Source organism: Urocitellus parryii, chromosome Y, assembly GCF_045843805.1.
Source record: "Urocitellus parryii isolate mUroPar1 chromosome Y, mUroPar1.hap1, whole genome shotgun sequence".
Classification (NCBI taxonomy): Eukaryota; Metazoa; Chordata; class Mammalia; order Rodentia; family Sciuridae; genus Urocitellus; species Urocitellus parryii.
In genome coordinates, this window is record NC_135548.1 from 21,840,664 (window position 1) to 21,852,231 (window position 11,568).

Genomic DNA, 11,568 nt, shown 5'->3' on the forward strand with positions numbered 1-11,568 from the left:
TCTGTTTCCCACACCAATATTAGGGTATCTTTTTGATAAAAATAATAATAATAATAATAATACAAACTTAGGAGGGTAATTGAGTTAATTTCAAAGGGAAGTGCTTCATGCCATGAAGATAGGCAATCTGCACCACCTACCTATTATTAAGATGATTACAATAATAACTGTAAAGAACTGTAGGATCCAGGATTGCAGTCTTGCCTGAAAGAGAGGAGGCTGGAGAAAGCCAGGTATTAATGTTCCCACAGCTTCACAGGTAGGAATGCAGATGCAGGCAGGGCTGCCTTTTCTAATAACTGCAATTCAGTTCTTGAATCTGTAGACAGAAATAATCATCAGATGATAATTAGGGGAAAGTGCTGGAAGGAACCCGGATACCCACTCTTTGTGAAAGTTTTAGCTTTGAGATGGGACTAGGGGCTTTCTTTTGTCCTCACCTGGAAGAGGAGAGCAGGCAGGGTTCTTATTCAAAATGTGGGCTGTTGACCATTCCTCCTGTAGGATTTAATGTTTGTGTTTAGGAACTGTTCTATAAAAAACTGAGGAGGGACAAAAGAATGGATCCTGGACCTCATGTTATGGAGAGGAGGCAGAGAGAAGAGCAGGAGGGATAATGAGTGTGACAGGGGCCCCTTAGCTTGTGTGTTTTTAAGATGCTGTGGTGACTCACTCCAGGGCTGGAAAAATAAAATAAACAGAGAGCTTTTCCTGGACACAGATTTGTTTTCTGAATGCTGCTCAGGTCTGGGGCAAGGATGCCTGGCTAATACTGACTCCCTTTTTTCTTTATGGAGGAAAAAAAAAATAAAGCAAATATTTAGGAATGGTAAGAAACATTATGAAAATCAGTATAGAGATTCCTCAAAACAGAGAAAGTAGAACCACGAGGTGATCTAGCAATTCCACTAACGAGTCTATATTCAAAAGAGATGAATTTATTAATGCCAAAAAGATCATTCCCCTGTTTACTGTGACACTATTCTCAATATCCAGAATATGGAATCAACATGTATGACTTCCAGTGGATGAGAGGATAAAGAAAAATGATGCATTTTTCACAATGAAATCCTATCTGAATGAAGTCTTAGCCAGCTGTGATGGTGCACACCTGTAATCCCAGTGGCTCAGGTGGCTGAGGCAGGAGAAGCACAAATTGGAGGCCAGCCTCAGCAACTTCACCAGACTCTGTCTCAAAAAATAAACAAATAAAAGTCTGGGGATGCAGGTCAGTGGTTAAGCACCCCTGTATATTCTGGTATGGGGTAAAAAAATGAAGTCTTATAATAACATGGATAGAGGTCCTTATGTTAAGTGAAACAGTCAGGCACAGAAAGACAAGAGGACCTTAGAATCGTGCTTCTTGTCAAATGGACACAGGAGAAGCCTCACCTGTGAGATGGTGTAGGGTCTTGCTGTCTGCACATTCAGTTGTGTCTTGCTTAGGTGATTTCTGCCAACTCCATCTGCACAAGTCACTCATCTTCTTTGTCAGTCCTCTCCTCCACAGCTGGCACTGTGACCCTCTCCCACAAGTTATCCCCCAAGGCACATTGAAGAATATCCTGGAAATGTTGACCAACAAAAGAGTAACACTGTAGCACATGAGTATGCAGGAGAACTTGGGAATGCAAGATTTACCTTTGATTCTTTCCTCCTATTCTATTCTGAATCCTCTTTCCCTCCCTCTCCCACCCCTCTCTCCAATTCCCTGGTTCTTGTTCAAGGTGCCATCATCTCTGACATGGAAAACTCAGTGGTCTGTCCTCTCTCCTTCTCTCTTTCTCTCTCTGTTGCCTTTTCACACAACACTGTGAGAATAATCTTAGCCCAATTTGAAGCCGAGCATTCATCTTTCCTGTGTAAAGCCTCGATTGGTTTTTCCTTGCACTGTTACACAGTCGAGGCCCCTTGCCATGGGTGTGTGCCCCATCTGTATGATCTGGCTCCTGCTGGGCTCTCCACTTTACCCAATGCAGCTCACTCTTTAGAGCCTTCTCTCCAAGTGCTTTGCTCTTCCTTGAAATGTACAAGTTCATAACTGTCTTTCAAGCTTTGAATCTGCTGGGATTTCCTCTGACCTTAAACCTTTTCCCTGGGGGTGTCACATGGCTGCCTCCTCCCCTCTCCAACCTCAGCTCTTCCAGACAAAAACCACATACTTCTCAGACTAAGGGGCATCCCAGATCCAGTCCTGGACACACCCTGGTTTATTTTCTTTCCAGCAATGACAATAATAATTTCTGTTTGTTCTCTACGTTTTCTGGGCAAGATGTGGGTCTTTGGCTGCAAAGCTATCCTCAACCTGTTCCTATCTGTATCCACAGCTTCTAGACAAAGCTCCCTGCAGCAGAGTGGCTGCTCAGAAAATATGTGTTGAATTTTAAAATGAATGAATGATTTGAAACTGTAATGGATAGATGGGTGCTCCAGGTCCTGAGCCCCCGAGGCTCTGTCTCCTGTATCCCTTGTTAGTAAATCAATGATAAGAAAAACAATAGGCAGTAAAACCATCCTAACAACAATTGAACCAAAGAATCAAGAAATGAACAATGGAAAGCATTCTAGCCAATACCACTGGAAATAACTTAGCACATAAAACATCAGTAAATTCAATACAGTGGGTCAATGACTCTGATTTTCTCCAATTAATTGCTGTGCTCTTCCTGTTCCAGCCTGTGTTGCCTGGACTGAGGGCTGTCCAGCTCTGTCGGCCACAACTCGCTTTCCTCGGGGGCCCATTCAATTGTCTCTTCCATCCAGAGCAGTGCCCTCCCCAGGATTCAGCCACCTCGGCCACCTCACCCTTCCCGTGGAAATATCAGACAGACGCAGAACAGAATTGCAGCCGTCTGTCTGGGCTGTGGGAAGAACAGCTGGATTCTCACACAGGGCCCCCACCATTTCCAAGACGTGTCTGAGTTTCCTCTCTGGAAGCCAGCGCAATCACAGGTACACAATAGAAGCAGCACCGATAAAGTCTATTCTTGTCAGCCTCGCCAACAGCCTCATTATTTGGTGACCGTAAACATGGCTTGAAGTCCCTGCTCCTGCCAGGCTGAAGTCTTCGAATGCTGAGGCGGAGTGGTTGAAAATCCAAGATTACGGTGGAAGGGGATGAGGGTTATTTATAGCTCTTCTTCATCCAGTAAAAGCCCCCGGCCAGAAACAGCTCTCTGTTTGAAGGAAAGTGAATTTCTTCCACAGCTGAAAATAAATGTGTTTAGAGGGGAACACCAGGCAGAGTTCTGGGAGAGAGAGAGAATGCCTTGCAGGTCTGGGGGAGACAGGGGTGCATACCTGCATCTGTTCTTCAGACCAGGGAGGTCCCTCTCTGATAACAGTCAAGGCTGGGGCTCTAAGATGGAGCTGCTTCTCTCACTGTGAGAGGGGATTCTTTATGTCATTGTGGAAACAAACCTCTCCAGGTTTAGTCCCTTTCTAATTGGTAATTGCATCATTTTGAACATCTGGGTCCTGTTTATTTCTGACACCTTAAAAAAGTGGAGCATGCATCCTTGAGATTGGAAGACCAACATATACAAGGACATGAGGACCTTAGCTGGGTGGACGGAAGTCTCCTTATCTTGGATTGTCTTCCTCACCAAACTGATCTTGAGTTACAGCTTCAGGTAAGAAGAATAAATTGAAATGAATGTCCTTACTTCTCTATTTTTCTCTCTTTGCAAACATTCAGTACATGTACATTATCTGCAAATATTCAGTGGCATGGTCCTGGCCTTCAGCTGCCTCATATTTCCACTGGGGAAAAGCAAGGAATCATGATGCAATGTGATGCGTCCTAGAGAATAAGCAATATGTAGGGGTGGGAAGCCCAGCCCTTGAAGTGCTGTGCTGTGCTCTTAGCTTTGGAGAGGACATGACAAATGTGGAAACCACAGAAAGTAGGTCAACTGAGCTTCCCAAGCCTCAGTTGGGGATGGAGAGATTGAGCCAGTGGTTTTGCTCATTGCAAAAATGGTAGATAGGAACATGGAAATATTTTTGGAGATGATTAATTGTGAGGATGGACATGTGGGCAAATTGTCCCAAGAGTATAAAGATGTTTACAAATCTTATTCCCCAAGAATGTAATGCACATATGCAAACTCATTTTTTTTTTTAGTTGTAGATATGCAAACTCAATTTTTGAACGAAGCTAAAGGCTCTACAGTGGCTGCAGGGAAACAGACTGAAGAGAAACTGTTAGGCTGAATTGCCTTTGCTTTCTTGCATCTTTCAAGCAACATTTCCCAGAGTAAAACCTTGGAATTAACCATTAGAAACACCTGGGATGTTTGCTTAACATGCGGATTCCTAGTGCCTTCAGCTCAGGTCTACCCTCAAATCTGCATTTTAACAGACACAACTGTGTGATTCTGAGCAGTAAAGTCTTTCACAGCTCCTAGGAAGGTCTGTTGCCCACCCTTTGAACCTAGGGACACTTCCTGTTTATTTGGACTTAATGTGATCCCTGTGATTTAAATGAGAGGTGTTGTGTATCTGCATCCACAGAGAGGCCTAAAGATTAGAAGACTGATTCTCACTCTTTCTTCCTGCAAGTTCCACACATGGACATTCAGCTCTTGATAACCATAGCATTTCTGCCACCTGCTTCCTGTGGATTTGTCTTACCTGACCCAAATGACTGCCAGTCTCCCAGGCCTTTGGGCACTAACTTCCTGTCTCATATTTCTCAGGTGTCTGGGGACATGCAATGTGCTTGATGAGTATTTGTTTGTTGTGTAAGGGACCAGCAGAACATCGGAGGAAGAGACCACAAGAGACCGGCTTCATGCAATAAGCATAAGGGGATTTTTATTGAGGATCCTAATTCAGCGCACTGAGGCTCTAGGCCCACTCAGGAAGATAGAGTAGCCCAGAGCCCTGGGCAGGGGTTGAGCAGTGCTTAAGTACACTTTTTGGGGAGGGCAGCGACTTCATACACATCATAGTCTCCTTTAACAAATCACCATACACCTCGGGAAAATCAAACAATAATTCTTAGACTTGATTAGTACATTCATTGACTGGAACAGGCTGGGCAGGGGTGTTTGGTCACTTCTAAGCGGGGTACACATTCAAACTGATTGGTTTCAGGGCCTGGATGCCTACTTGCTGGGCTACACAGGGTCCTAAGTTATTAAACAACCAGATGGACAGTAGGGCATTGTCTTAACTGCCTCAGAAATGTAACCCAGGCTTTGCAGTTTAGAAGCAGGTTTAAAATGCCTGGCCCTTTACATTTTAACTCAGGCTTTGCAGCTTAGAAACTTTACCCTTTCAGTTGGTTATGGAATCATTTTTTTTTTCCTTTTAACACAACTGCGTAAGCTACCTGTCATTCCATCAAGATCAAAATGCTTTTTGTCTTTTTTGCATTTTGAGTTAGGTTGATCTTGTACACTCCTGTGACTACATCATCTGGTCCATTTTATTAAGAAATGCTTTGTTAGCTTTATCCTCAGCTTCCACACTTCCCTCCCCTGCCTCCCCATGGTTCTTCCACAGAAAGCCCTTTGTGTTGAGCAAACAGCCTCTAATCTGCACATCTCTTTCCAAGCTCTAACAGGGCTGCCAGGTGAGCCTTCCAACACTGGCCTGGAACAGCTGTTAGTGTGGTCCAGAGCATTGGGCAGGGACTGTGTATACAATCCTCTTTTCTGATGGGCACTGGGTCCACCATACTCAGTGAGGAACGACAAGCACAAATGTTTTCGCTGCTGGCTAGAAGTCCTAATGTAGCTGCCTGCTGATGGATGATAACTTGCATAATGACAACAAGCATTCAGATGCTGCCAGGCATGAGTGAGACCCTGCGAGCTCCCGGTGTGATCCCTTGCTGGTTGGACAAATCCTTATCTTCTAACATGAAGGCCACAAAGACAGCAAGAGCCAGAAAGTATCTGATCCAAAGATGCTCATTACAACCCCAACAATTTTAACACAGGGAAGTGGCCAGGGAGTAACTCGAGGCTTTCCATTTGCAAATTAACCAAGAAAACCATACACTGAGGCTCAAGGGCAGCTGAGGCACTCATACATTGTATAGCAGAATTGGATATGTTGATATTTCATGTTTTATGGCTAAAAATGGAGTCAGATATAGAGCTAGTGGAATTGACTTCTAGAAAACATTTATTAAAGAGAGTATCTGTTCTAGTGAGGCCAGATTCTAAGCAATCCATCACTGATGTGCACTATCTTCCTATCAAATTTGACTCACAGGTGTTAAAAAGAAAAGAAATGCATGTGATCTTTGAAATTAGAAGCACCTGTCAAAGCGATTAAACATAGTAACATCAAATGGAGGATTAGTGATAAACAATCTTTTGCATCAGTCTGATGGATGAAAAAAATCAAATCACTTCCATCAATTTTGATGCCATTGACATCATCAGAACACGTGGCACTTCTGATGTGATCCATTTCAATGGTGAGTCACTGCCTTGGCTGTTGGCTACTCACTGGGATCCATCCTCTGTAGAGCAACAAGATTTCCAAAAGAAATCTTGTAGTTCTCTTCATTGTCTTTGGTTGCTTTAGGGATAAATCTTCAAACTGTTATAAAATAGTCCATCATCAATTCCCACTTCTCCCCAAATGCAGAAAAAAGATAAATGTACTCCAAAAAAAAAAAAAAAAGAGGCCCATAAGAACACTCGCTCTTTGTCTCCCACATTGGACTGCCTTTGGGCTTGGTGGACTATTATACCTGATATTGAGATCTGTAGAATGTTCATCATGAAAAAATGTTACCTGGAACTCTTAAAAAAATGGTTGTAGAAATTTGAGAAACTGGTAAAGATTATTAAAGCCCAGCAGCAGATTAGAGGCTATGAGAAATCTTATAACAATAAAAGAACACATTTTGCTTATGCTTATTTAACCAGCCATTTCGCAGGCATAGCTAAACTCAGAATAAAGTTTTTGGAAGCACATCTTGGTCTATGTGCTTCACAAATCAACAATCTGGAGCATTCCAAAGCTCTCTGAATTCAGATCATTTATGATTTTCCTCTGGATACCTACAGAAGGGGCTTCCTCTGTGTTTTTTTTTTTTTTTTTTTCTTATGGCATACACCCACATCCCTTCATACAAGGATGTAGGGCTAACTCTCATTGTAACTTTCTTGTGCAAGTTACTTATCACGTACAAATAAGTTGAGATTGCTGAGTGATTTACAGATTATATTGAGCAAATGGGGAAGACTTCACAGCTCATATAATTGGCAAATCCAGAGGTTGATGACACACTCAGTGGTTCTCAATGGAGGTATTTTTTCCCTCACCAACATTTGACAATGTTTGAGACTTTGTGTTGTCAAAACCAGAATCTACTGAGCAGAGACCAGCCTGGGCCACCCCTCACAACAGGGACATAAGAAGCCCAAAAGGTCAGCTGTACTGTCACTGAGAAATTTGGGTAATGACTGGGTCCAAACACTAGAAGTCATTAGAAACTCTTTGGTATTCATCTCTCATTTATGTTGTCAAGCTTATCTCTGCTGCACAGGAGAGAACATGGCTACTGTCTATGCCAGGTTCACTTTCCAGTTTTGTGACCTAAGAGGAGATGTCTTCCTCACAAGCTTCAGTTGGGAAAAAAAAATGCAAGAGAATTCATTTAATTGGCCTAAGTTTGATCATCTGTTAGAGAACTACTCCTCAAGGCTGTTACAATGACCAACAGGGGCTTTGCACTTGTCCTTAGGAAGGTGCTGCATCTGCTGAGCTGAAACTTTGCTCACTGGGGTACCAATAAAGTGAAAGGTGCTGAGCAGAATGGAAACAAAGATTAAAAATGGCCAGTGTTAACTACATTTCTTATTCTAGAGTAGGCTCAATTTTATATTAGATAATTTTCAGTGAAGGCATATTTTATATAAAGAATGATATAGCAGGTACTAAGGAGCCTGTCACCCAAATTGGTCACCTGCTTAGTTAAAGCTCTCCTGAATTTTATCAAGGTGTGTCTAATGCAATGTATCTCCCAGTTTCTGTCTTCCTGAGAATCCAACATAGTCTTTCTGCGATTATTAGAGTTGGCATATGTAGCTTTAGTTCCACCAATCTTCAACTCTTTCTAAAAAGAAGCACAAATATTATATAAGTGACTGACTGGTATCTTTTGTATATCAGTCAGTCACTTATATAATATGTCATTTTATTTTTTTTCTAGTTTACATAAACCTGACAACAAATTTGAGGTATTTATATTGTCTTTTCCATTTTCTTTTTCCCCTTTTTTTTCTTTCACATTTTAAAAATGAGCCTTTAGGCATATAAACGATTTTCCAAGTTTATATACCTAATACCAAGCAATATACCAAGTGCAAATATTCAAGAATAAGCTCAATTTTGGCAGATAGATGTATACTGTTTCAATGGTTATGTAGTGCACTATGTGTTTTTATTTTTCTAGGAAATAGAATACTAAACTTAAAGTAGATGAGCATTAGAGATTTCCATTGCATGTATTGAATTTTTGAAGTTGGAAACATCGATAAAATTGTAGTACTGCATATTACGTATGAGAACTCCATCAGAGCAATTTACTGCACAAAGTGAATTGGAAAACAGAGATTACTTGATGATTTCATCCTATGAAATATTCAAATTGACTGACTATATGTAACTTTACAAAGCCAAAGACCATTACTAAATGGGAATATTTTACCATTAAAAAACAGTATTTTATTTGACACAAAGGAATATGATATAGGCACTTCTCCCAGTCTCAAAAGAGATCATTACTCAAATTTGATAGTAACTTCCTGTGTTCATAAAAACCACCTTTTAACAACTTACATACTTCTAAGTTGTATAAGATGAAATGCTATAAAATCAAAATAGCAAATTAAAGAAAAATCTGGTTGTCAAAAAAGAAATAAAAATTAAGCCATTTCTTAAAGGTATAATTTTTGGGAGATAGTAATAAAATTGTATTTTGGGTTGTGTGGTTCTCATCTCTTTCCTCATGCTTTCCCCACAGAATAAATTTTTAGGATGAACTTTGGCGTAGAGGTCCACCCAATCACATGCAAAGTTGTTCTCATCTAACGTCCTACCTAGGAAGTATTTTGTAGTGAGGTGGCTCCTTGTGAGATCCTCTCCATATCTTCCATAAATTACCCTTTCTCTTGTGCACTAAGTCAAACACACAAACAGACAAAAACTACTTTCAAAGTATATATGTGTCCTTGCCACCCCATAAATGACTAATTCAGAAACTATTAAAATACAACAGTTCTCAAATTCCACTCTTCAAACATGGAAATATGTGGGTTAATTCTATGAAATATTAGCATGACTTTTAGTCATTTATTTTATAGCATGTAAATATAACCTTAACCTTATTTACTTATTCATGTATCCATGCCCTAAAAGGCTATGAACTTTTTGAGATTTGTACTTCTTTTTTTTGTGGGTATTTTATGAGTTATTATTATTATTATTATTATTATTATTATTATTATTACTTATTTTCTGATCAGCACAGTATAATACTGGATTTTTCGGATTTCCAATAAAATTAATTCCCCTTTGTCTTGCTTGGTTTGGTAGTATAAAAATGTTATTTAAAATGACAATATTATCCATCATATATTTTCTACAAGTTTTTTATAGATACAAATATTTAGTCATACAACAAAGTTTCATTTAGCTTAAGCTACCAAATACTAATTCTTACCGTGTGACAAACAGTATATAAGAGAGTTAGTAATGTTTGCATCAAATGGGCAAGAATGAATGTCCTCAGAGTTAGAGAAGTAAAGAGGGATGATTAATGAAGAATGAGAATAATCTGAACTTGTTATCTGGCTTAGAACAGAGACACATTCATTGTCTAGAAGAATAAAAAAAAATCAAAGAAATAGTACAAGGTAATTCCTCAGAGTCAAAGATGAAATTCTATAGATTAAAAAATACTAGCTTATAAAACAAAAAAATATATATACACATACTCAATTCATTAAAAAGTATTATAAATATATTGTTTCAGATATTTTAGTACACAGTGGACTATAAAAGCTTCCTTGAAGAAAACATTAAAACCCCAAATAAACCAAAAACTGTTTCTTTGATTTTTAGTTTAGAGTTATTCTTTAAGACAGAACATAAACCTTTACACCTATGATTTGCAAATAATTTTTTGCTATATGTGCATAGTCTTTTTTTTAAGATTGGGTAATTTTTATCAATCATTTTTTTAATTAATTAATTAATTTGTTCTAGTTTGTTATTCATGACAGCAGAATGCATTTCAATTCATAGTACATATATGGAGCACAATTTTTCTTTTCTCTGTTTGTACACAAAGTCGAGTCACACCATTCATGTGTTCATACATGTACCTAGGGTAATGATGTCCATCTCATTTCACCTATTCCCATGTGCCCTCCCTTCCCCCTCCTCCCCTTTGCCCTATCCAAAGTTCCTCCATTCTTTTCTTGTTTCCCCCAAACCTCATCATGGATCAGCATCCTCTTATTACAGAAAACATTCGGCCTTTGGATTTGGGGGATTGGCTTACTTCCCTTAGCATGATATTCTCCAACTTTATCCATTTATCTGTGCCATGATTTTATTCTCTTTTAATGCTTTGTAATATTCCATTGTGTATATACCACAGTTTCTTTATCCATTGCAGAATGAAAGTAATCCCCTATCTCTTACCATGCACAAAACTCAACTCAAAGTGAATCCAGAACCTAGGAATTAAACCAGAGACCCTGCACCTAATGGAAGAAAAAGTAAGTCCAAATCTTTATCATGTCAGAGTAGGTCCCAGTTTCCTTAACAAGACTCCTATAGGGCAAGAAATAAAAACAAGAATAAATAAGTGGGATTGATTCAAACTGGAAAACTTCTTTTCAGCAAAAGAAACAATCAGTGAGGTGAAGATCCTATTGAATGGGAGCAAATTTTTACCGCATGCACATCAGATAGAGGGCTAATCTCCAGAAGGTATAAAGAACTCAAAATACTTAACATCAAAAAACAGATAACCCAATCAATAAATGGGGTAAGGAACTGAATAAATACTCCTCAGAAGATGATATACAATTGATCAAAAAATATATGAAAAAATGCTCATCATCTCTACCAATTAGAGAAATGCAAATCAAGACTACTCTAAGATTTCATCTCACTCCAGTCAGAATGACAGTTATTAAGAATACAAGCAACAATAAGTGTTAGCGAGGATGTGGGGGAAAAGGCACACTGCTACATTGCTAGTGGGCCTTCAAATTGCTACAACCCATCTGGAAAGCAGTATGGAGATTCCTTGGAAAACTTGGAATGGAACCACCAGCAATCCCACTCCTTAATCTATACACAAAGGACTTAAAAACTGCATGCTGCAGTGACACAGCCACATCAATGTTTAGAGCAGCACAATTCACAATGGCTAAACTGTGGAACTAAACTAGATGAACTTCAATAAATGAATATGCATGGTCTTTTCATGTTTTTTTAAATATTATCTTCTGTTGAACAGAAGTTCTTTAAGTAAATCCAAGTCATCACTTTTTTTCCATTTATGGTCATGCCTTTGGTGGT